The following is a 21,550-nucleotide window of genomic DNA, read 5'->3' as shown; positions in this document are numbered from 1 at the left end:
AATCCACACCCTTTGAAAAGCAAGTGTTAGAATTCTATGGTTAGTGTCTTTAATAGTCAGCTTCTTATTTGTTAGTTTAACAATTTTTCATATATTTCACTCAAAGATCTGAAGTCTTAGCTGAAATTGTGAACTCGTGTTTCATATTCTTTCCTCATATCAACCTTATTTTATACATCAAATTAAACAAAGGGAAAGGTTTAAAAATTATGTGAAGTATGGCTATATTTTCAAAAAGGTATGGTATATAAAAACTAGTTTGTGTTGTGTATGTTTTATGAATGAAGCAATAAAATCTGTAACTGTCATATCTGAAATCTCTTGATAAGATATAAGTTGCAAAAAATTATTTTGACAGTTGATCTGCTGAATTAAAAACAACTTTTTTCATGCTACAAGGCGTTTTAATATGATTCCAAATTGATCAAGTGGAGTTAACCTTTGCATTTATAATGAGGACTATTCTGGGTCTTTGAGGGTCGGATATGGGGTTCCTGGGCCCTACTGTGATGTTCACATCTGTGGAAATGGAATACAGTGACAGGTCATTCATTAAATTTATCAAGTTTGGCATCTTCCATAGAAATTAACTTGACAAATATACATAAATTGCATTAAATATTATTAGTTCAATTTTAGCCCTGTGTATTTGCATAAATGTTATCTTTCAGAAATATATTTAATAAAAATATAGCATAAGGATATTATCATGACACACCCAACCATATACTCTTTAGCAGTGGAAGGCACCTAAAATGGTTGTCCATCAGTTAAAAGTTAACAGCTGAGTATTTTGGACCAAATAGAGTTGGTCCAAGCTAGAGTTCTTCTCGTTTAATCTCTGCCTTATGTTGGGCTATCCATTATAACATCCCTGGGTCAGTGCTGTGTATCTTATGTTAAGTTTTGTCTGTAATGAATATTTATATTACGTAAATGGGAAAATTGGTGTATTCCCTTGGTGGAAACGTGATATTGGTATTTTTAAAGTAAACTTAAATAAGGTCAGAATTTTTATCCTCTAGAGAAAATTTCACATCTGATTAAATAGTTTACATAAACTTAATCTTTTTCTGCAAGATGCATTATAATCTCAGATATTATTCATGTAGCTATTCCTCTGTGAACCATAAAATGTTCATTTCTTCAAAATGAATATGAAGCTCAAAGCATTAGTGGTCTTAAGAGCATAAAAACTTTATTGCTTTGTGCTTAACATTTTTCAAGTAACTTTGGAAAGCCGAAACAAATTTTGCATTTAGATTAATGGAAGATGTTTTCCATTTGAAGGAACTGGCAAGGGAGCAACAATAACAAAAATCCCCCAAGGTTAAAAATGTAGTGCTTTTGATTCTTACCAGAACTGTGTTAGCAGAACAATCATTTCTCAGCATGGAAAGGTATCATAATTGGTCTATACAGTGGCAATACTGAAAGCGAGTATGCTTCAGAGAAAGCTAATATGACTCTACTTAATAATTTCCTTCAAGAGCCTGAATTTGAATGTATATTCCACCCAGCTTGAGGCAAACAATTTGCTCCTATAAGTTCTAGTGGAAGTTACCAGGGGGTCATGCAATTTATTTTTGTCTTGAAGTTTTCAAAACTGTATAGAACTAAAGGCATACTCACTTGTGTTGTTCCACTAGTAATTTGATCCAATTGCCATGCTGCCTTCTCTTCCCTCCAATTCTATTATGTAGGAAGAGGAGAAGCATTCATGAAATATTGTGACAAAAAAATTCTTCCTGGAGACATTTCCTCTTTTGTGTTTGAGCCTCTGGTTCACTTGTGAATGTTTGCATTCTTTAGCAAGCTGCTGGCCAAAATGGATTTGTTTTTTTTGTTGTTGTTGTTCTTGTGGGTCTCTCCTTAAATGCAGTGTTTGTCCTATTCACTAAGATTACTTAGTTTTCCAAACAGTTTCTTTATACTAAAGTTTTTGGCTGTGGGGCTAATTTCAAAGCCCCACTACAGAATAGAAGAGTCTGTAGATGAGTATGTGAGCAATGTAAGGGAACTTACTCTTTTCCTTGAAGTTTTAGGAGGAATGTGTCTGTAGGTTAGAGGATGAGGGTACAGAGATGGATCAGTGTCAGAAGGAATGACATGGTCTCTGCATTGCAAGTGCCAGTAACAGGGATAAGGAAAAGCCAGAAAATATTTCTAGAGAGGGTAAGGGATGGTTAGACACTTCTGTTTCTGTTCTTTGGTCCCTTACTTTTTAAAGAAGTGATGATACATTAAAGGTTAAGTTGTCTCAGTACTAAAACTGCATGTGGCCTCTGGAATGATACCAAACCTTAAATTTCAGAGCATTCTCCTTCAGTTTAATCCATGTTCCTCAGTCCTGTCTTATTCCTTAGGATTAATAGGTTTGTTTTTTTAAGAACAGTATTTGTTGCCTTAATCGAAAAATAGTTAACAGCTTCCAGTCCTTATATCTAAAAACTCAAGGGTTAAAAATCATTTTTATAATCAGCTTCAGTGCTGATTCTTGTAGCTGAAACAATAAGAAGAATGGGGAAATTAAGAAACATGGAAGGTTTACAGATAGCCACCATTGGCAGAACATGAGTCAGAGGGTGTTCATATTGTAAATCCAGTACCTGCATGAGAACAACTGTGTCTGGCTAGTTTCTTGTAAGTTAACTACACGCTTTGTCTTTTTTTTTTTAATGTAATAAACTAGTGTGTTTTTCTAAGTGACTATTTGCTTAAGAAAGGATAATAAGGAATTTAGGACTAGAATAGAAAAATAATCACTGAAGAGAACAAAACTGTGATGTCTTTTCTTCAATCCCTTCTTCTCCTGAACTTTTTAGATCAGTTCTCCTAATGAGAAGCCACACGACATGTCATTCTTTTTTTGTTTATTTTCCTCATTAGTTCTTTGCAATCTGTAGTAAGACTACTAATGAGGAAAATATACAAGATGCAGGTATCAGGAGGGTGAGGGGAGGGAATGAAGGCTTGTGGTCCATAAGCAGAAATATTAACCCCTGAATGATAGGGATATTGAAGATTGACTGTGACTGAAAGGATTATATTGGTTTTCTTTAAGCCTGACAACTGACAACCACTTGAGAACTATAGTTTTTCTTAACTTAAATGTGGTTTATTTAGGAAAAACTACCATCAAAAGCCATTCAAATCTTTTATGACATTTCTGACTTCTTAAGCAGAATATATCAGTTTCTTTCTAGGTCCACATCAAATAAGGCTGCTTTTGTAAGTTATGCAGTTTGCAACCACAGTGTTAATGGTGTCCTCTGGGTTGTGCAGTATACAACCTACAAAACTGTATGAGTCAACCCAGCAATTCCATTACTAGGTATGTGTCCAAGAGAATTGAAAACATATATTTCTAACAAAAAGTATGCAGAATGTTCATGCAACATTATTCATTATTCATAACAACCAAAAAGTGGAAACAACCCAGATTTCTATTATCTGATAAATGGATAAACCAAAAGTGGTATATCCATATAATGGAATATTACTCAACCATGAAAAAGAAGACACCGACTCTTGGAAATATTTTGCTAAGTCAAAGAAGCCAGACACAAAAGGGCACATATTATATAATTCCATTTGTATAAAATGTCCACAGTGGATAAATACGTAGAGTCTGCAAGTAGATTCATGGTTGCCAGTGACTGGGGGAGAGGGGAATGGAGAGTGACTGCTTAATGGGTGAGTTTCCTTTTGGAGTGATGAAAATGTTCTGGAAATAAGTAGTGGTGGTAGTTGCACAACCTAAGAATATACTAAAAACCCAGTAAAGTGTACAGTTTAAAATGATTAAAACTGTGAATTTTATTTTATGTGAATTCTCTCTCAATTAAAAAACAGTACTGGAAAAAATAAAATAAAATAAATATCCAGTAGAGACTGACTATAAGTGAATATAGGGGAACTTTTTGCAGTGGTGGAAATGTTTTAAAACTAGATTTTTGTGATGGTTGCACAACTGTATAAATTTACTAAAACTCATCAAACTGTGCATTGAAAATGTGGGTGAATTTTATGGAATGCAAATTAAAAAAGTAAATAAAGATGTTTCAAGAAAAAAAGAAAACCTGTATGAGGCAGTAGTGAAACTAGAGCAGTTGTCTGAATTTCAGAGGTATCAAGGAAGAGCTTTCCATATGTGAATTTATCAGAAACAACTTTTGGTGGTGGTGTGTTTCCTTTGGTTTCCCAGGACCCTCAGATGCAAAAACACATCAGCACTTCCATGTTGAATTACTTACTTTGGGACATTTGCAGATGGCCTGCTTGTCTGAAATTGAGCATGTTTTGTCGTACCAACTCTGATTTCTGTAATTGGTGACACATTAATAACTGAACTGTTTTCTTCTGTGCAGATAAGCTGTGTCAGTGATAACATTTCCAAGTCAAATTGTATCTTCTTTTTGTGCTACGTTGTCCTCAAAATCTTCTTATTGGCTTGTTACAGACATCCTCTATCTCAGCTTCTCTGTCCGCTTTTAGTTTGAATATCTGTATGCTGCAGCAGATTGCATTATGAAACCCTCTCACATTTGTTGCTGTTTAGGGCATAGAAATGGCACTTACTCATTACCTGTCGAAGATAAACTAAATGTTGTGAAATTCTTCCCCCTGAATCATGCACTAATATACTCAAAAACCTTTCCTCATAGCCTTGTTTCTCTGAGCTGTTTTTTTTCCCCTGAACACTGACACCATATGCAGACCACATGGATGTTAGTCCCAGGGACACCTTGTCCTCTCCATTGGATGGGGAGATTATAGGAAGCAATGCTTGCTGACTCTTGTAGATTCACAGTGTTCTGACATGGTAATAGGACATGAATGGGCTTTGAAACACCTTTTTCCTTGAGCTGGGCTGAGAGAGGAACAGAGGCAGACAACTCCATGGCCTGAATTTCGTTAGCTGCGTGACAATGAGAGAGATAAGTAGATGTGACAGTTATGAATGATCCTCTGTCATGCACTTATGCATTCAGACTCAGATAAACTGACACTGCTGTCAAACACCAGCTATGGAGAGCTGAGACCTCTGATGAACCTTCTAATATGGTAAATGGGAGTCTTAATTCTTCATTAACTGGAAAAAGGAGATTTGGCCATGTAATTTTCTCCTTGCTGCCTGTTTTAAAGATTCCAATAACCCAGCATTTACAGTTGACTAGGCAGGGATTGCTTTCCCCCCCTACACTTGCAACATGCAGACTGTGAAATCTGAGGAAACGCCGCTTAAACCCAGACTTATTGCCTTGGTTATCTTTAATGACTTTGAAATGTATTGGCCTCATTATGGAACAGTGCAGTTATCAATTCCTCTAATTAGGTGATGTGCTCCCATAAGAAATTTAACATTAAAGCACAAAACTGAACTAGTTAGAGGCATCCAATGCAGGCAACCTCAGTATCAGTGGTAAATTTAAGATACTGTGTTTCTTTATCAACTCTTTTACATGGTAGCTCTGACTTCTCCTTGAAGACCAGAGCATGGGGCATGTTTTCTTTTTCCTTAAGGATTACATCCTTATATCGCACATCTAGTACCTTTTTATGATGTTCAACTGCTTCTTGATCGTAAACTGTGATCTTACCTTGCACTAAATTGACCAGGAGCCTAGGGAAGGGAGGAGGTGAATAGATTACACTTAAATGCTCTAGGTATCATCACATCTCCGTTTCTCAGGATTTATCTCATGGCTTGTTACTCTTTCGTATAACGTAGTTTGTTATTCTTTCTTGTATAATTCCAGGAAACTTCCTTTCTATAAGTAGCTTAGCACAAACTTTCTTTTTTAAAGATAGGGACCATTATTTGTTTATTAAATGTGATGCTATTTCAGTTGACATGTTTAATTTGCATTTCTAGAAAAGGGAGATGAGATTTCTGGGTTTGGGCTGCAGTGAAGGGGTCTTAGGTGTAAGTGTTCTTACCTCAGTCATCCATCTGAGCAACAACAAAAAGTAGCCTCCCCTTTGGGGAAACTATATAGTTTAATTAGTGTTTTCTAATAACTTGGAAATCCTTAGAGAAGAGCTAACAATATAAGCATAAGAAATTACCTCTGGGGTTTGCTTATTGTTATGGCTATTATTATTGTCATTATTATTACTACATGGGACTAGTTATCCTTTTAAGTTGGCTACCCGAAGATGTGATTTGGATCTCGTGGAGTGAAATTTATCCTTAATGTGACAGTGCTCAAGTAACAAAGATGTCCTAACTATAAAAATATAGGACAGTAATTTAAAAAAAAATCCTGGCACTGTTAATGGCAGGAGTGGTAACTCTGTCCCCAGCAAGAAGGTTCATTCCCAGTAGGAAATGTCAGCCTGCAAACCTTAATCATCTCCTCTCAGGACATTGAGGAAACCTTCCTATGCATGTATGTATGTATTAGCATATGTCTGCTGAAGCCATTCATTAATAATATTACACCTTTCTGAACTAATGTTTGTCTTTAACTTAGATTTGCTTTGAACCTCTGCAGTGTCTTGACTGCTACCTATAACAGCAGTGATAGTCAGGCCCTTCCCGATGTGCAGGGTTTTATAACCCTCTTCTCACAGTAGGTAGGGCCTTGCTGCGACTCCGCTGCTCACCCATGCTCAGACTCAGAGAACCGTCCTGCTCCCTGCCATGGCACCTTCCTGCGGGTCTGGCCCTTCCCTGGTGCTCATGTTCTCCTTGCCACGCTGGTTTCCCAGTGTCTTACTATATATATGCCTTGGTCAGTCCCTGTTATCTTGTTCAGGGCTTTCCTTTCAGGAAATGGGGCCCTGATCTTGGCACAAGTGGGTGGCAAGAGGACCCACTGGCTCCTAATAGAATTCTTTAAAAGTCTGGAGTTTAACTGCTTAGATTGAAATTCATATTCTGTCACCTGCTGCTTGACCTTAAGCAAGTTATTTAACTTCTCTGTGCCTCAGTTCCCTGTCTATAAAATGGAGATGATAATAATGCCTATCTTATCAAGGTTCTTAGAGAAGATTAAATGAGTTAATACATGTGAATCACCTAGACCAGTGCCAGTCACATAAATAAGCATTAATAAATATCAGTTGTTACTGCTTTGGCTTCTACTGCTGTCATTTTACCACTTCTCCCATCTCATAACCCATAACAATGAACCAAGCCCTTCTGCCTGTGATGGATCTATTATTCTTCACATTTGAGCCCTACTACTTGTTATTTCCTTTTTTTCGATTCCTGTACTCACATTACCATGTGTGAAGTTGTAAATCAAAACAGAATTGATCAGCATGATATAAAAGCATCCCGGAATATACCAGCATATCCCTTCTCTCCTCCTCCCCTTTGTCCTAATCATCCTGTCTAGTCTTGAGAAAAATCTTTTGTAAGATAAGCCATTCATTTTGAACTTAGTAAATATATTCATTGGGTTGAATATAGCAAGTCACATTCATTGCGGTAGAAAGATGAATAGGGCAGGTCCCTACCCTCGAGTAGCAAAGACAACAGCAGCAATAAAAACAGTAAGATTTTTGACTACTTCACAGAGGGTGTGGTGTTGGAGTTGGGTTTTAAAAGATGAGTAAAGGTTTACCAGATGAGGAGAATTGAGAAAGAGCATTCAAGGCAGAGGCAACAGTACATGGAAAAGGCGGCATAGTAGGGAATGCCAGTCCTGACACAACAAGTTGGGCAGTTAGGAGTGTGAGGTTCAGGTTTCAAGGAGGTAATGAGAACGGAGAAGGATGCAGCGGCCTGGCATTAAGACCCTTGTATATCATGTTGAGGAGTTTAGACTTAATCCTGTGGGCAGGTGGGAGCCTTTGAGAGATTGGCAGCAGGAAAGGGATCTGATCTGATTTGCCGGCTCATTCTCATGGCTCTGTGGAAGGATGTCTTGGAGAGAGGTTCAAGACTGGAGCCAAGGGACATGTCAAGTAGTGTTTCAAGTGCTAACTATCCCCTCATGCTTCTCATATTACTAAGTAGAGTGGAGCAGAATGATGTGCGCTTCTGAGAGACAGGTGTTTGAGCCGTCTTCCCGGCAGTCTCTTGAGTACTTTGAGAGGGTCGTGGAGGGAAGACACGTAATCCTCACCCTGCTCTCTTCCCACCCTAATCTTTTAAAAGAGGCAGGAGCAAAGCTCCTGTCACACTGGACTTGACTGAAGACAGAAGTCCTTGAGCATCCTTCCCCTAAGTGCTGGCAAGGCTTGTGCTTGCAAAGGAGAGATTAGAATAACAACCTCACTGCTCAGCGAGAGGGCAGGCAGACCCACATACTGGATGGTTCCATTCCGGAGCCTCTCCTGACAAGTGCCGCCAGCATCTGACGTCCTTGGCGTCTCTTCTGCACTGCTTACCCTGTAGCAGTTCAACATTCAGGGCGTTCTGTGTCTTTCTCTCCCTTCATTTGCTTCAAGAAGATGAGAATTTGCTTTTTAAAAATGTGTCAAGAAAGCACCATAAAATGACATTCAAGAAAAGAATATCCCACAGTTTTTCTCCTTCGGATGCTTCTAGTTGCCATTGTCCCCTTTTGCCCCTTTCAGAGCCTCGCAAATTATTATTAATGTATATCATTGTAATTATTTGTAGGAAATCAATAGAATTGCATGTCCTTATCGGCAATGATACCTTACTGCCTCTCCCTTTTCGTCCTCTCTTCATCCCTAGCAAATTGTTATTTCTGAGGGTATTATTATTGTAATTACTTTAAGGAAATTGACAAAAATACCATGACAATTTCATGCCTTAGAATTACTACACAGGTTTAGGAAAAAAGATTACTGTACATGAATGCAGTATTTGTTATTCCTAAATGATTATTTCAGAAATACTAATCAAAAATGTCTCCCTCCAGAACAGCACCGTGGCTTTAATATCAGCTGCTGTTTCTTTGAATGGGGTTGCCCAATCTTTCATCAAAGAAACACATCACCCATATCCCTGTCTTTAAAAACAGCAATTATGTGTAAATGCCTCCTGATTTATTTGAGCCAGGGCCACTGGCCAGTATGAGTCACCGCAATTTATTGCTAACCGTCACTTTTACATGATAGGTCTGTAACAAATATCTACCGCATATTGTTAAATTAATCTTCCATTTAAAATTAATGGAGTTAGACTCCCCAGGTTCAATGTAATTTCGTGTTCACGGGCAGGGAGGGATGTGTGCTGCATACAAAATGAGACAAGGCCCAACGCCCTAATCTTTCATCACCTTGAACCTGGAGACTAGGACACGTCTCAGCACCAACTAATGAGATTGAGCCCGCGTCTCTCCTGAGGATGCCGGCTCAAAGAGGCTTTTCTGCTCAGAAATAGCAGGCTCCGTCTTATTTTAATAATTCCTCAGATATGACAAGTCTGATGTTATGTATGAAAGAGCCAGGCTTGAAAAAGAGATAAAATGAATTTTATATCATTACTTCAAAACCGAAGCCAAGGGAAGTGTGTTGCAGTTAAATTTAAAAGAAAAAAAAAAAAAGCAGGAAGCATTTTAACCGTGAAATATAGTGACTGTAAACCAGGAGTCATCCTTTCATTTATTTTAATGCACAATCACCTTAGATTTCTGTAATTCTTGAACCTTTTCATGCATTAATCAAAATAATGTGGATGAAAGCAGGAGCTTGTTCAATAAACATTTAGATGAAAATATCAGCGGGAACATGTAATTCCTGATGGGATATGTCATATGAAGCCTCTGAAGTCCCATCACTCCTTTTCAGTGGCATCTTTTAAAAACGCATTTTTCTTCTTTGTACCACTTACCTACTATTTAGTCTTTTAAAGTTTAAAAATGATTAAGCCAAATTACACAGCAGTATTGGGTTCTCTGGTTTTCATTTCTCAATCCTTTTTACAAACTTGGTGACTTTTTTTGCATCCTTGGAGAGGAAGGTCTGACAGAACAGTTTTCAGCTTTCAGGCAGTGGCTCCAGTACTTCTGGAAAATGATTGCTGTTGTTCATCAATTCTTAGAGCAGATTAAACTCCAGGAACAATGGGACCCTTTTCATAGGTAAATATAACCTTTCTAAAAAGTCAGTAAGTTGTAAAGGGCAGGAAAGGCACAGGTGAGGTGAACATCCTGTTTTGTTTTGTTTTTTATTCTATGAGTTGACCTCTAACTTCAGTTACTTCTGATTATCTTAGAAAGGAATTCTCAGTATTTACACTTTGTGTCTGATTTATAATGCAATATATAAGTGAATCTAAAACTCTTCTGATTTGTTTTACTTTGGACTCAAAGTAAAATTTCCAAAGAACTAGGATTAGTATTTTTATACATGTAGATAATGATGATACTATTATTATTATTATCGTTATTATACTTAATATTACACTCTATAACTTAGAATTCTAATACTGCATAAACTCTATAGATTTCAGTGAATAGAGGATTAAAGAAAAAAATGAAAACTCAAGTACAAGAATCAAATATATTTACTAGTGTAGTGACTTAGTGACACATGGCAGTTTTTTAAAATTACATCATTTTGGTAGGCTACTTGTAGGGAAGATTTTAAGAATGTTACTCCATGTCTCTAGTTGAATAAGATTTAGAAAATCTTAGGGGGGTTTTAGAACTAGGTAAATAGGTGAAAATGATTAAATTACTTTATAAATTGGAGAATAAAGAAATGAATAATAGTGGGGGCCTGTGTCTCCATGAAACTGAATTGCTTTGCTTCTTAATAGCCTCTCTTTTGATGTCTTTATTTGTTGCATTGTCTACAGCAGGGTGCTCGTTGAGTCCCAAATAACAGATCCCTTTTTCAGTCTTCCACTCAAGTCTTCTGTGCTGTAAGTTCTGTATATTTCTTTCTTCTGCCCTCTTTTTTATATCCTCACCTTCTTTCTTCTTTCTTTTCCTCCTTCCTTCCCTCCTTTACAAAGTCTTCTTATTCTGTGCTTTAGAGGCTTCATCTTTTTCAGTTCTCCCTTTTTGTTGTAGGGGCAGAAGGGAGGTTGATAGGCTCAGGTTTTAGGTCAGTGATGAGTTTATAGCTCGAAGCTTTATAATCAGAATGGTATAGATGTAAGGGACCCCTGATCTAATTCATCTCCCATTTCATAGGTTTGCCAGGGAGGCCTGAAGAGTTTGTCTCCCAAAGACTATAAAAATACATGCTTTTGGAAGACGATATGGTGGTTCCTCAGAAAATTAAATGTAGAAGTACCATGTGATCCAGCAGTTTTACTTCTGGGTATATACTCAAAAGAATTGAAAGCAGGAGTTTAAACAGATACTTGTATGCCAGTGTTCATAGCAGCATTATGCGTAGTAGTCAGAAGGTGGAAGCAGCCCATATGTCTACCATCAGATGAATGGATAAACAAAATGTGGTATACCTGCATAGTAGAATATTATTCAACATTAAAAAGGAAGAAAATTCTGACCAAAGCTACCACACGGATGAACCTTGAAGACATTATGCTAAATGAAGTAAACAAGACATAAAAGGACAAATATTGTGTGATTTTAAGTTATATGAGGTACCAAGAGTAGTCAAATTCATGGAGACAAAGTTGCCAGGGGCTGGAGATAGGGGAAAAGAGTGAGTTATTGTTTAATGGGTATAGTTTCATTTTGGAATAATGAAAAAGTTCTACAAATGAGTAGTTGTGATAGTTGCACAATAATGTGAATGTATTTAATGTCACTGACTGTACACTTAAAAATTGTTAAAATGGTAAATTTTGTTATGTGTATTTTACCACAGAAAAACACGCACACTAACAGACACACACACCCTCACCCTGCGTATTCTTTTTTTCTTTTTCTTTTTCTTATCTGAGAAAATTTAGAGCAATTGGTCTGTCTATCCTCTACCTCCATCTCTGTAGCTGACATTTAGACCTTAGCTCAAGTCAGTTTCAGACTTACTCCCCTCATGTTCTGAAGCATTACCTCCTTCCCTTTCTCATTTCACTTTTTGCTTTTCTAACATTTCAGTACCTGCTCTGTGATAGTCACTGGAGATGTGAATAGCTCAGAGCTTAGGAGGGATTTTCCAGGAAATATTGTAAAGAATATGCATATAAAGCATTAAAAAGAATTCTCAGAAAATGTTAATTGTAAAAGAAACAAAATAAGAGCATTTCTTATTTGCAAAGTGAATTTTGTGACTATTTCTTCCACTTTCATAAACATTTCTTACCTAAAACAACTTGTAGAATGTAGGTTTCTCAATGTCAGGCCCTCCTGGTTCGGTAGGTTGACTAAGAAAATGCCACAGATGATTATGATAAAAGATAGAATAACGTAAATGTGCCAAGAGAAGGTTAGTAATAGGCTTGAGATTCAAGGAAAAGAGAGTTTATCAGACCAAGTATAGAACTTTGGCAGTTGGCCTTTAGAAGATAGATAAGATTGCCTCAGGCAAAGATATGGGGGAAAGGACATGAAATGGATAGCAAGGCAGGAGGGAAATAGAGTGTTCTTGAAATAGTTATCATTGGCAGTGTGAAATATACCTGGGTTTGTAAGTGGGATTAAGAGGTATGTTGGGGCCAGCGGTTTGGAGCTTCAAGGGCCGTGTTGAGTTCATATACATTTAAAACAGAGTTCGAGGGGCTCCTGGCATGGATCTGTTTCATGGACACCTGGATGCTGAACTTAAGAGAGCAAAGCTAGGGTTGTAACCTTGAAGACCACCTCCACAGAGGTGGAATTGACGCTTTTGGGTGAGTTAGAGGGTGAAGGGCGGGGTAGAGTAGAACCACTTGAGCATTTCTTCTTTAGTGGGAGGAAGGTGATGGTGCTGAGAAGTTTTCAGACGGGGGGGGGGAAAGAAGGGTAAATCAGAACGGTAGATAAAGGAGGAGCCCTCCCCAAGAAACCTGGTGAGAGAGTGGTCAGAGGGGTAAATGCTGTACTAGAGGCGTTAAGGAGGATTAGAAATGAGGGGAAACCCCTGGATTTGATCTTGACTCTTAGTAACCAGTAACTGCTTTCAGAGATGTGGCAATTGTAAGGGTCCCTTGCACTCTCCTGTTTAATGCCCTTTGTGATACCATAGTCACCTTATTGATTTAGGGATGAGAGAGAACTTTATTGAAGATACTGTTATAGAGGGAGCTTTTATTTTGAGAGGGGAGAAAGAGAGAGAGAAACAGATCCATCTGTTATGTTTTCTCTTAAAAGAGATGGGTAAGGGAGAAAATGTCTTTGCCAAGGAGGCACATGCAAGACACATCCAACTTCTCTTTCTTGGTTGTAGGTCAGAGCCCGGACTACATAAATGATGGAATGAAATCTAAGTAGCAGTGTAGGGGTCTTAGTAGAAAGTTTCCAAATATCTATTAAAAAGAGCAAGGACCAGTATCAAGTTTAAAATATGTTAATTCATTTTGGGGAAAAGATTCAGATTTCCTTTGCCTTTTATTTTTTCATTTGATCAAACAGTAATGTATTAGAAATAACATAGTGGGCATTTGGAAAAGTTTCAAGTGATTGTTGGCAGGAACCACCCTTCTCACCTGAACTTCTCTTGGGTAGGAGGTAGACTTGTGCACAGTGTAGACATTTGTGGGCAGTTTTTTTTTCCTGTTACCTTGAAGCAAGAATCCAAAATTGTTATATTCGACATTAAACCAATTGGATCTTACCAAGTATAGCATTATAACCTCTTAGCTTGATTGTTTGTACATCATACTAATATTATGTATCTTGTGGCAGATATTTTTAAATGAGGATTCACTTTTAAAAGCGTTGACTTTTATATGCTAGCTTATGTCTCTTTATGTTTATAAGGCAATTTGAAGGTAAGATTCTCATTAAAGGAAACCTCAGGAATTCCTTAGGAAATACTAAAAATCATCGCAGAGTCACTTTTTGTTATTGTTGTTACCGTTTGAGGAGTTTATGGGCTACTCCGATATTATCAATTAGGCAAAAGAGAAATGTGGCCTGTCAACAAAGTTACCTTTTCTACTTTTCTGCCTCATCTTGATAAGTAATCAGGTTCATTTTTAAAAGAACGATGCTTAATGTTCTGGCCTCCAGCAGTTCAAGTGAAATGTGTTAAAACTCAGATTAATGTTGGAATTTGCTTTCTCTTCTTGGATTATATTTACAATAAAGCCTTTTACTTAAGGTCTTGAAGTTTGCACATCTTTGAGTAGTCCTCTTCCTTCTGCCCCACTGCGTCTCTAATAAGCCCCAAAGATCAAACTGAGACCATGAGAGTCTGAAATCGGAAAGTTTCTGCCTTTTGCAGCCTATTTGATAGGAATAAAAATGACTGATGGCTCTCTCTCCTGGACCCTTTTGTTCGATTCAACTATGATTATGGAGCCTATTAGCTGGAGTTACAACCTATTTAAGAGCAGTGCTTACCAGTAATGGGGGCCAAATGATTTTGGAAAGTTCAGACGTACTGGACTCCCTGCAGAAATGAATTCGGCACTGAACATATTGATGCAGAACCTGAATGAGGCTGCTCCGGTGGGACTAAGAGAATTGTGAGCTCTGCAAGAAACGAGTAGGTAGTAGAATTAAAGATCAGATAGATGTTCAGCTCAAGGGCAGTCTCAACTCTGAAGTTCATCACAGCAATTTAATCAGGCTTAAATGAGTGTTGCCCAGAAAGGAATCAGCCTTGTGTGTGACAGGAAATAGAGTGTATTTAAGAGTCTTTTGTTTCTGGGAATTCTGTGTGCTGAGGCTTCCCACATATACATGAAGATGAGGGAACTGCTACATTTGATAGCTGGTGGCACTTTGCTGTACCTTGGTTCAGAAAATGAAATCTGGAAATTTATACAAGGTCATGGTCTTGTCCAGAAGGAGCACACCACCGGGGAAGTTCCAGGTTTTAGTATTTTCACAGATTAAGCAGGCCAGGGACCACCTTTGTCTGCAGATACCTGCTGCTCCCCTCCCACTGTGAAATTATTTTGATGTAAAATGGCTGTGTGTCCTCAGGGAGTGCTCTGTAGCATAGCGGTAAAGAACATGAGCTTTGGAGTGAGGCACACCTGGGCTTGAATCCCAGCTCTTCCACTTGCTGGCTGTGTGACCTTGAGCAAGTTCCATTAGCTGTCAGACCCAGAGTTTTTTTTACCTATGAAATGAAAATGATAACTCCCACTTCAAAGGGTTATGGTAAGAAGTAAATTAAATGAAGCAATATATATTAATTGCTTATCACAGTGCCTGCGCGTAATACGTGCTCAATAAATGGTCGTTACTTGAAGCTTTAGGACTCTCATCATTTTGCTCCTCCCTCATTTCCCTCTTATGGACCCCCTTCATGAGCCAGAGTGATTACTGGTTTACGAATCATTGAGGTAGAACATTTTAGAGGATCTGTGGATTCAGAAATGGGGAAAGAGAACAAACTGCAAACATCTGGAGGCTTGGACAGCTAATTGATTGTCAAGAGCCCAAACAAAAGCACACCCTCCCCTGACCCCACACTCCAGCCTAGTGTCGGTATATTGTATTGACACACCCCTAGCCAAGAAGCAGTTTTAGAGCCATGTTATGGCTTTATGACAAGAAGAATCAGTTTTTCTTCTGTGTTGCTCAGCAGCTCTTCATTTTGTTTACTCAGTAATGCATGTTTGTCTGACTGATAAAATTTGAAAAGAATATAGTAAATATATTAGGAATTATGTTCTTCACTTCAGGGATCTGTCAGTGTGTCTGTATCTCTGAATTCTTATCTATGTCCTTATTCTTATATCTACATCTATTTATCTGTGTTGGGGGCGGAGAGGGGTGGTTGTGGAGAGAGAGAGAGTGAGAATGAGAACTGAGAGCCAAGTTGCCAGCTTTATTGATGTCTGGGTAAACACCCAATTATCCCTAAAATGCAGGGCACTCAAGTAAAAGCTCTATTGGAGAGTGTTGTCAAGATCCTCTTAAATTGGAGCCTCCTTACCTTCTGCCCATAATTTATACCTTGGGACCTATAGAGATGTGCCTGGGCCTCAGTCCACTTACTGGCCAGCTGCACGGATCAGGAGCACAGACCAGCCTCATCTGTGCTGCACCTGCAGTCCGGAGAGACACGCATCTAGAGAAAGGATTGCTGGTGCTCGAGGGATCATACCTACTCTGCAATCTGACCCAGTGAGGGGCCCCCCTCTGACCATCCTCAGGGAAGATTGAAAGAGACAGTAAGTTCTGGAGAAGGTTTTCTTCTCTGGGGTTAAGGTGAGAGGGTGAAGAGAAGTCCATAGGAAAGACATTCCGTCGATTTAGACAGTGGCCAACAGTTTGAAAACCTGAAAGATATAAGTAACAGGATAATTGTGAATTCCTGGCTTCAAACATTTGTTAACATTACAGAGAAGAAAAAAATTATGGTCTATTTTGGGTATTAAAATCTCCCATACATTTTCTATCACAGTTACCTAATATGGTTATTTTGCTTAAGCAAATTACTATTTGTTTTAGTGCTTTGAATATTCAGAGTAAACTATCAGAACATGTGCATATCATATTAATAAATCATATAAATTCAGTGTTTAAAGGCTATTGTTATATTCTACCAGTCATACAGAGGAACTATTAAAGGGTAAAGACTGTGTTACTTAAGGTTTGGGTTTTATTGAGGAAGCCGGTGTTACTGTCTATTCCATTTACTGCTCTCTCACCACCCCTCCCCCATAACAACAAACGGAACAAACAACGTAGGTACATCGAAGAGCATAACAAATTGTTGGTATTGCAGATATGTAGGTAGAAAATTAAGTTAAGCTTAAATGGTAATTTTGAGTTCATGGAACATGCTCATCAGTGAGAGTGTGTGTGTGTGTGTGATTGATTGATTGATTGATTGATTGATTGATTTAGGATGCCTGTGGCCCACTGTAGGGCTTGCCTTGCTGCAGAGAGTGGGCTTCAGTACCAAAAGAAGATTGCAGAATCATAGAATTTTAGACCTGAGGGGAAAAAACTTAGAAATCACCCAGCTTCACAAAAGGTGTTTAATTTCCTTGTAGACTTTGAACTGTGACTTTGTAAATCTACGAAGAGGAAGCATCAATAAATATTATTCTGAGGGTGCCAGAGCAAATCTGCCACACTTATCATATTTAGCTGATAGAAGTAATAATGGTCCACATTATGAGGAGGGCTTTTGTGGAGGAGAAGGACGGGAGGACAAGGAAAGATGAAAGATGGAGAATTACTTCCTCTTCACAAAACGACTCCATTCTGATGTATGTCAGTTTGCAGTATTCCCATGGATATTTTACTGGAATTGCTACTTCTTTAAACATTTATGCTATTAAAAAAATCAGACCAGTTGTTGACATAAGCCTAACATATCAGCTGCTATATAGACAGAGTATGAATTTTTTATGCTATTGATGAGAAGTTTATGTCATTTATGTACTGTAGTAAGGGTAGAAGATGGATTTTGAATCCTGAGAAAGCTACTATTGGTATCATTCAGAATATTAGCTGTGCTTTGAATCAGAATATTAAGATGGCTATGTGGCCAGTGTGTGTGTTTCTGTGCAAAATGGCTTATCTATGGGTGGGATGGGAGAAATTGCTCTACCTGAAAAAAATAGTAATGGTTTTCTTTTGTTTCTGTTTTGGTTTCTGAAAGGAAGGATTGATAGCATTTAATATTTGATTTATCTGCCCTTTCCTTCACCATCAAAGGAATTAACTGTATGGTGATAAAACCATATTTCATCTAATTGAAGATGCCATCAGTAGCAAGATGCAACATTATTTTTGTACCACTAAGAATATGCAGTAACAATTAAACTGACATGCCATCGATTTTAAGATGCATTTCAATTTCAGAGATGTTGAAAGTGTAAATAGAGTATCTTAGAGTCGATGAAGTGGCATATTGCAATTCTCTTGTGGTATATATGTCTGTGTGTACAAAATATACTTGCATTTGGTTATATTCTGTAGTACTTTTAATCATTTTTATTGAGTTACGTTTTATTGAGCCTTTATATTCGCTATTAACACTTGTTTGATACAATTAATTTACGGCATAAATCCGTAATCTTTACTTATAAGAATCATTTGGATACTCTAGTTTCTCAGGCTTTCAAAAAGGAAAGAAAAGTGTCCGGTGCAGGGAGGCAGATTAATATTAAAGTAAGAGCATTTCTTTTCAGAAAGAAAAAAAAAGGAAGAACAACAAAGGAAAAAAGGAGGGTAGAGGTGAATGCTCTTAATTAGGAGCCAGCAAACTTACTGTCTGAATTTTCTAAGTGGGAAGAAGTTCATTCCTAGTTTATCAAAATCCAGTAGTTTATCTGATTGTATAGTTACAGTTCTCAGATGGTATCTGTCAAGAGTGAATACTCTTGAAACCAGGAGACTATAGTTAATAATTATGTATACTGGAAGTTCACTAAGGGAGTAAATTTCACATCTGCCAGCCACACACAAACACACACAGATATACACAGACAATGGTAACTATGTGTATATAATCATTACAAAACAAAAATCAACTAACAACCATACAACAATGATGCATGTCATGTATTAAGTACTCAATAAATTATGGACATTTTCTCACATCAACACATTTCTCACAGTAATTTTTGGATACTTCATGGTATACCATTGTATGATAAAACATAATTTGTAACTATTTCCTTATTTATGAACATTTAGATTATTTGCAGTTTTTTTTTTTTACTGTAATAACATGACTGCCATGAATATCCTTGTACTTTCTTTTTGTCACATTTACCCAGTGATCATTTTAAGATCAATTCCTAGGAGCTCAATTACTGGAGCAAAGGCTATGCATGTTTTAATGTCATTACGTGTATTGGGGAGGGATCATTTCCTCATTTATTGGCCAATGCAGGATATCAACAGTCCTCCCCTCCCCCATCTTTACCAACATGACTGGTTGGAAGAAAATCCCCTTTTACTTTTATTAGCACTTAAAAAATTATAGTTGAGGTTGATGAACCCCTTTTCACATGTTTTAGCCTTTGTAGAGTGTTGTTTTTTGTTTTTTTTTAATTGAAGTCTCGTTGATTTACGTCAGAGTGGTTCTTGAGAAGAGAAAGCATGGAAGGTCAGGAGAAGAGCAAAAGGCCTTACAGTGCTTCACAAAATCCTCCCAGTTTTTGAGGAAACTTTCCCAAGTTCCTTCAAGTAGAGGAAACTGATCAACAATAAGGTGATGTGAAGATTAGGTACCACTCACTCACTCTCAGTCTCCCATCTAGTGCTGGAAAGGAAAACTCCTTCCATTAGAAAGTCCAGGGAGATTCAACAGGCTCAGGCTTGTTTGGGAAACCTGGGGAAGTACAAAGAAAACCGTAAACTCCCATCTTGCTTTCTCTGATACAAAGATTTGAAGGAGAGGGCAAAAGAGGGCTCTTTTCCTCTGAGTGTGATACATTCCTTTAATAGTGTTTCCTTTTGGTTAACTTGAAATGTCTTCATTGCTTGCCTTAATGGGTACAAATCATCAGATACTGTGATTTGGCAGGAGTTAACAATAAAATTGCATAGTATGAGCTGTGCTGATTTTTTCAAGTGGGAAAGTAGGGTGATTTCTCTCTGAACCTCTCTGCTGTTAGAAGCTCTTAGATTTCAGTCAACAGGGGAATTACATTTGGAATAAATTAGTAAATTCCCATCCAGATCACCTATACCATGTAATCTTCAGGAACCATAATGACTGTGTAGTTACATAGTGTTTCTCCCACTTAGCAATCACAGAACATGTTGGCTCTGAGAACCCCTCAGTATCTGTCCTTTGAGGCCCAGCCCTAGTGCCGCCTCCTGTGTTGGTCAGTGTGTATTTTATTGTACAGTAGAAACCACTTTGTTTTTGGAGTCAGACCAGGCATAAAGTGGACTCTTAAGTCTGCTGTTTACCACAGTGCTCTCTTTTTTGGAAATTAGAAGCAACATAATTGTTGAGACAATTATTTAATGAGATAAACTATGCAAACACAGTTAGGCAGTAAACACCAGTCTTGGCACATACTGGTGCTGACGTCCCCATTTATCTCTGAAATCTTCCTCACCTGCCTCCATGTGGCGATACCTTCTTGGGAACTTCTTAAGAGCCTTGATCGGGATCATGCATTGACATTTATTTGATACCTAATATTGATAGTTACCTCTTGACATTTGTATTTTTCGTATTCTTTGTATCCAAACTGTCCTCTATTAGCACAAATATTCATTCATCAAATATTGAATGAGCCCAATTCTGTTGTGAACCTGAAACTGCTCTAAAAGAATAAGGTCTATTAAAAAATACATATTTAATGAGCCCTTTTTGTGTGTTAGGCCCAGAGTAAGATGTTGGAGTATGTTGGTGAAAAGAGATGTGGTTACTACCCTCACAGAGCTTATTTCCCAGTGGGCAAGACCTATATGAAGCAACCTTGCATCGCTGAATGAAAATCGTGGCAATTAGTGTGAATGATGCTGTGAGAAGCTATAAACACTGGATGAGCTCAGGGACGATAGTTGAGCTGATACCTGTTGGGTGAGTTGTAGTTAGCCAGGAAAAGTGGGGATGATAAGTCTTTGGGCAGAGGAGACAGCATGTTCAAGGACTCTGAAACAGGAGAGAACCTGGTTTAGTCGTGCAATAGAGGATGAGCAGGATGTCCTGGGAGAGTAGAAGCAGGCCTTTGCAGAGGGCATTGCAGAGTGAAAGGGGTTAAGGCTGCAACCAGGTGTAGGATTCTGGTCTTCGGCCCGAGAGCAATAGGAATATATTGAAGGGTTGAAGGCTTACCTGTAGAAGACTTGCCATTAAAACAGATGAATGGATAAATCTTAAATTGGAGTTTTGAGTCCAGGGTTCTGCCCTTGCTCTTAAAGTCTTTAGAAGTGGGAAACAAAACCACCCCTGCCAGATATTTTCAAGTATTCCTTCAACTCAAATACTATGACAGTGGGTGAAGTATGAGGAATTTTATTTTCCAAACAGCTCAAATTTAAAGATTTATTTCTGAGGAAAAATATTTTCATCCTAAGCTAAAAGGGAATCTTACTTAGGGAAGTATTTAGGGCTTTTAAAATACTAATGCTGTGTTTAAAGAGAACATGATACTTGTCTTTAAAATGTACTGAAATGCTTAAAATATGCTAATGAATATAAATGAAGAGTAGCAGGTCCAAAAGTAATATTTCTTAGGAGAGAAGAGATTATTTCCTAAGTCTTTGTTAGTCTTAACTTCTGTGAGCCTGAGGCCAAATTGGGTCGTCTTCTGAGTGTTTAAATAAAGGCTGCTAGAACCTTGGGCTCCTAACTGCAAGTCCACATACATAATGCTTGTGTACTTTGTTCATTTATTTTTCCACAGGATACCACTTTAATAGCACTTAGGCAGAATCCAGCTTTTCTTAGAGTGTTAGTGGAGGGTGCCATAGGTCCAGCCTCAGCATCTTACAAGAAGGTAAGAGCCAAAGTTGGACGCAGGAGCTGCCTAATTACTGATTTCTTTGAGCAGAGCTTCAGTCATGGGGACCTTTCCCTAGGGCAATGTGGTAGAAACTCCCAGTATCACTCTGTTCCTTGGTAAGAATCAGGATCTTTACGTTAACCTTCAGAACCAAAATATGAAATAAGTAAGTTA

The 21,550-nt window shown here is 38.0% G+C and overlaps 1 protein-coding gene across 5 annotated transcripts in view; it reads left to right on the top strand.

Annotated features, from left to right (window-relative positions):
• The window catches only part of AUTS2 (activator of transcription and developmental regulator AUTS2), a 1,022,984-nt gene that overhangs the window by 567,936 nt on the left and 433,498 nt on the right, over positions 1–21,550 (top strand). The window lies entirely within an intron of this gene.

Source organism: Vicugna pacos, chromosome 18 (genome assembly GCF_048564905.1).
Source record: "Vicugna pacos chromosome 18, VicPac4, whole genome shotgun sequence".
NCBI classification, from domain to species: Eukaryota; Metazoa; Chordata; class Mammalia; order Artiodactyla; family Camelidae; genus Vicugna; species Vicugna pacos.
Note: the sequence above shows the minus strand (reverse complement) of the source record. Positions and strands in the feature narration are given on the sequence as shown.